A 5,979-nucleotide genomic window follows, 5' to 3' on the forward strand; every position below is an offset into this window, starting at 1 on the left:
TCTTTTCTTTTCTTTTTTTTTTTTTTTTTGAATTCTAAAGAGACGTATACTTCAAATGAAATCATGTGGGCCAATGGTCCAGCTAAAATGATAATCAAATTTAATTCCGTTTTGTGTGTGTGTGTGTATGTGTGTGTGTGTGTGTGTGTGTGTGTGCGCTAATAGGACAAAAAGCCATAAGATCCAGGAAATACCCCCAACCAAATCTTCCTTTGGTTCAGACATTCGACACAATGAGCTCTACTAATGTGAGGAGGGAAATTATGACAGGGCCCAAATTTGAGGTCAAGGGCAAAATATCTCAGACCTTCAGGAAGAGTTTTGGAAAGAGTTCGGATGTCTTTGCACATCTTGTGGTCCCCTCCACCCTTGTGTCTTCTGCTTTGTGACTCTCCTCTCTGAGACAGCGTTTATGTTTTGTTGTTGTTGTTGTTTAATGGTTTTTTTTTTAATTTACTAGTGAAGTGTAATTGACAAGCAATGTTATATTAGTTTCCGGTGTAGAACATAGTGGCTCAATTCTGTACATTACTCAAGCTCACCACAATTATAAGTGTAGTCCCCATCTGTCACCATAGGGTGTCATTACAGTGTCATTGACTATACTCCCTGTGCTATACTCGTCATCCCTGTGCCTTATTTATTTTACAACTGGAAGTTTGTGTCTCTTGAGCCCCTTCATCTGTTTTGCCCATTAAAAAGAATTGGCTTATGTGTTTTTAATTCTTGAAACCACTAAACATAATATTTGATATACTAATCGAGGAAACGGGTAGGAATGAACAATTCTAGAATGAACACCCGTGAGCCCGTAGCCCAAACAGGGTCCGAGAGCAGAAGTTGCCAGACCCCGAAGGACCAAATCTGAGGCTTTGTATGGCTTCTGAGCTAAAAGTGATTTTTACATGTTTAAATTGTGAAAAACAAATCAAAATAAGACTAATATCTCATGACATGTATGTATGTATGTATGTATGTATGTAAAATTAAAATTTCGGAGTTCATAAATAAAATTTTATGGGAACACTCAGCCACACTCAGGTGGCTTTTGCATTACAACAGCAGAGTTGAGTAGTTGTGCAAGAGACTGTATGGCCCACAGAGCCTAAAATATGTAACATCTGACCCTTTATAGGGTCAGGGTCAAGGTCAGAGCATCCTCTCCGTGTTGCTTTTCCTCCCTCATCTTCTGCCTACCTCTCCACCTCACCCCCAGGCATCGTCTCTCAGGAACATCAATTCGATCGATTCCCTTGCTTTAAAAAAAATCATCGCTCACATATTTATGTACTCCAAAACTATGTTATTTAGTTTTGCTTGTTTTTTAGCCTTATGACAATGGTATTACACTGTATGTGACTTGGTTTAATCACTCAAAATTTTATTTATAAGATTCATTCATATAATTGTGTGTAACTAGAATGCATTCATTTTAACGATTGTATAATTTTGCAAATATACAATGATTTATCAATGCGTTCTGAATCAAAAGACATTTGAGTCGTTTGTAGTTGTTTTTTTTTTTTTTGCAATTATAGGCAATGTTGGTATGAATTTTTTTTTAACATTTATTTATTTTTGAGACAGAGAGAGACAGAGCATGTACGGGGGAGGGTCAGAGAGTAAGGGAGACACAGAATCTGAAACAGGCTCCAGGCTCTGAGCTGTTGGCACAGAGCCCGATGCGGGGCTCGAATTCACGCACAACGAGATCATGACCTGAGCTGAAGTCGGACGCTCAACCGACTGAGCCACCCAAGCGCTCCGGTATGAATGTTTTTTTTCATGTGTGTCTTGTGGAAGAGTGTCTCTAGGGAAACTTCCTCCGAGTGAAATTTCTGGACCTTTGGGCGTATGAATGTTCAACTTTATGAACTAAGTTATGCAGAAATAACAAATGTCCCTCCCTGCCCACCCTCCCCCCCCCCCCCCCCCCCACAATCTTCATGGACTTGGACAAAACAACAGGTGCATTTCTTGCTATCATTACATGGCCACGGCAGGCTGAGAGTGGCTCCGTCCCACGTGATTACACTCGGATTTAGGGGGAGGGGGAGCTTCTACTTGGAACACTGGCCGTCCCAGGGCAAAGGCATACGTGCCACTTTGCTCAGAGCCGGTTGGTTAGAGTCTAACCTTTAGAGCGAGTCATGTGGTGAGGCTGGCATCAAACAGGGCAGAGAGCGTAATCTTTGCGCAGGGAGGGCCAGAAAATATGGCCAAACAATATAACTCTGCTACTGTGCTCAACGCTTCTCAGAGCAGTAGTTCTAACTCATGGTCTTGTCAGCCTCACCAAATCCCATCATTGCTACTGTCTGGGATTGGCAGACTCTCGATTTTGCCCATCTAGTGGGTTTTAGAGGGCGGTTTCACTGTGGTCTTATTTTGTATTTCCTGAATTACTGATGAGCATCTCATCCCGTGTTTTTGTATCACTGGTGTTTCTTTTTGTGACACGCTTGCTCATGTTGTTTGCTCGTTTTTAAACACTTGGTTGTCTTTTTCTTATTGGTTCGTCATTCTTTATATATTCGCGATAATAATCTTTGGTCGCCTGTACGTATCATGAATATCTGCTTTGTTTGTAATTTTTTTCTCTTTTTCATTATGGCCTTCTCTGTCTTTCCAGTAATCGGCAAAAAAGTTCTGACTCTGGTTAAGTTTACAACTTGTTTCTTATATCGTCAACACATTTTTGTTTCTTGATGAAAGAAACCCTTCGACGCCTCAGTCTCATAAAGATACTTCCACACCTTTTATTCTGAAAGTTTGAAGTGTAATCTCTCAAGAACTGATTATTGTGTGTGCTGGGAGGTGATGGTCCAATTTTGAGCTCTGTATGCCGATAACCGCCAGACCTGGTGTCATTTATTCCACGGTCCATCATTTCCCCATGGATCTACACTACTGCCTCTGTCCTTCTCCAAGTTCTCCATATCCGTGGGTGTGTTCCTGAGCTCTCTGTTCTGTTCCACTGGTCAACGAGTCTGTCCCTGTGCCAGTACCACACTGTCTTGGTTACAGTAGATTTATAAAAACTCTTGATCCTCGGTAATACGAGTATTTAATTCAATGTCCCACAGAGTTTTACAAAGTTTCTCCAGAAGCTTTGCTCGTACATCTTTTATTAGATTTATTTCTAGGCACCTTCTTATTTTATAATTTGATGTGTTTGCTTCTTGTTTTATAATTTTGTTTTATTTATTTTTCTATTAAGTTTATTTATTTTGGGAGAGTGAGAGAGCAAGAGCAGGGGAGGGGCAGAGGGAGAGGGAGAGAGAGAGAATCCCAAGCAGGCTCCACACTGTCGGCACAGAGCCTGACGCGGGGCTTGAACCCACGGACCGTGAGATCATGACCTGAGCCGAAGTCGGACACTTAACCGACCGAGCCACCCAGGCGCCCCCATAATTATATTTTTATTTGTTATTATTTTTAAATAGTCTCCACCCCAACACGGGGCTCAAACTCACCACCTGGAGATCAAGAGTTGCGTGCTTTAGCGACGGAGCCGGCCAGGTGGCCCTTGTGTTTGCTTTTTAGATGATTGTGTTTATTGTGGGAGCATAAAGATATAATTGATTTGATTCTATTAGTTTATAGCCAGCCTCCTTGCTAAACCTTCTCTTTTTTTAATGTTTATTTATTTATTTTGAGAGAGAGACCTCGAGCAGGAGAAGAGCAGGGAGAGAGAGAGAGACGGGGGGGGGCGGGGGGGGAGAGAGAGAGTCCACTCTGAGCGTGGAGCCTGACACAAGGCTCAGTCTCACGACTGAGATCATGACCTGAGCTGAAATCAAGAGTTGGGTGCTCAACCCACTGAAGCACCCAGGTGCCCCTTAAACCTTTACTTCCGGTAGTACGTATGTAGATTTTGGGGGGTTTTCTGCACAGATAATTGTGTTATTTACTATAATAATAGTTTCTTCCTTTCCAGTCCTTTGTCTTTTATGTCTTTTCTGATTGACTTAGTGCTGGTTCTACAGTACAAAGTAATAGTCTTTTCCATCTTTTTCAGGGGATTTTTTGATAAATGTAATCAGTCAGGTTAAGTTCCCTTCTGCTCCTCGTTTGTGCAGACATTAAGTTTTTAATTTTAAATCATGAATGCATGTCAAATCTTACCAAGTGACTTTTCTTGGGGGAGAAAAAATAATTTGATTGCCGATGACTCAGCCAGAGGTTCTATCATCTTTGATTTGGATCTGAACTTCAGCCACATTCCAAGAAAATTACTGTCTGAAGGATATTGAATGTCATAATAGGTATTCCTGTTTTCCTCTCTTCTTTAAAGGATGTATTTTTAAAAGTACTTTGGTGGATGATAAAATTATATGCGTTCAGAAAAAAATGTATTATTTAAAATTTTTTTAATGCTTATTTATTTTTGAGAAAGAGAGAGAGCGTGAACGGGGGAGGAGCAGAGAGAGAGGGAGACACGGAATCTGAAGCGGGCTCCAGGCTCTGAGCTGGCAGCACAGAGCACAAGGGGCTCAAACTTAAGGAGCCGTGAGATCATGACCTGAGCTGAAGTCGGACGCTTAGCCAACTGAGCCACCCAGGTGGCCCCATCAAAAATGTGTTATTTTAATTTAAGTAGATGGAGTACCTTTATGTGCCTTTGAGTCTTGTGGATAACAAAGGCCACTTCAGGAACAAGGCTCGGGAATAAATTCTGATGCGGCTTCCTTTCTCTGCTTCCGACACCCGAGGTTTAATTTTCCCTTGGCCATTATCCTCAAAGGGATTGGTAGTGGCCTACCATCATGGGTCACCCTCACTAACTCAACTAAATTCATGTGTCCCATTATGCCTCGCTGACAGAGGCTGTGTTTATGACACCGATTGTATGATATTTTAACATAGTAGATTTTGGTAAAATGTGTAAAATTCAAAAATGAAAACCACGGCAACTTGCAGAATGAGTCATTTTTTCCCTAAGTGGCGGTTAACAGAGGAAGGAAATCAAAACAGAATAATAGGATCCCCTTTACGAGCTAATCTAGGACTCCAAGAGTTCAGTTTAATAGAAATGAGTGTACATTTTTGCAAAAATAGATGAGCATATTTAGGGAGGAACAAGTCGGAAACGGTTTTCTAAATACTTAAAAACAAGCTTAGGTTACTTCTGAACAAATTTTTATTTTTTTTTCCTCTGGTGGAAGGTGTCATTCTGATGGAAACTTTTGATATGAGGGGCATACAACTGCTAAAGTGAGTGTCTTCCTTCTGTGGAGAGCAGACATTTCCATCTGTGGGTGGGATGTACGAGTGGGCGTCAGCTCTGGTGCGTTATACGCGGTCTGTGGGGTGGGGGTGGAGTGGTGGGAATATTGGTCACTATTGATGTTTTTAAAAAAGGGATTCTAGGGGCGCCTGGGTGGCGCAGTCGGTTAAGCGTCCGACTTCAGCCAGGTCACGATCTCGCGGTCCGTGAGTTCGAGCCCCGCGTCAGGCTCTGGGCTGACGGCTCGGAGCCTGGAGCCTGTTTCCGATTCTGTGTCTCCCTCTCTCTCTGCCCCTCCCCCGTTCATGCTCTGTCTCTCTGTCCCAAAAATAAATAAAAAACGTTGGAAAAAAAAATTTAAAAAAAAAAAAAAAAAAAAAAAGGGATTCTATAATAAAACACAAAGTTACCATTTTCACAGAAAAAAAAAAAGAATATCTAAGGAAAACACTTATCTTGTATCTTATTTTCTTTTAAAGCTTATCTTTTAAAAAGTTCACATTACTCTTGCAACAATGAATTGTAAAGGCTAATAATGAAATAACATGTCATTCTTTGGGAACCATGGAGGCAGACTTCAGTGCCAAGGTATGTGAAGGATTTAGAGTTTGGGATTTCTTGCTCCCAGCGACTGACATTTTAGTCACATGAAAACGAATGCTTTTTATACCAGTATTGATTCTGATAGCTGTCTCTAGAATTGTCATTGAAGCCTGTCAAATATGTCCTTTACAAATTCGGGTGAGTGG

This window comes from Neofelis nebulosa, chromosome 2 (genome assembly GCF_028018385.1).
Source record: "Neofelis nebulosa isolate mNeoNeb1 chromosome 2, mNeoNeb1.pri, whole genome shotgun sequence".
Lineage (NCBI taxonomy): Eukaryota > Metazoa > Chordata > Mammalia > Carnivora > Felidae > Neofelis > Neofelis nebulosa.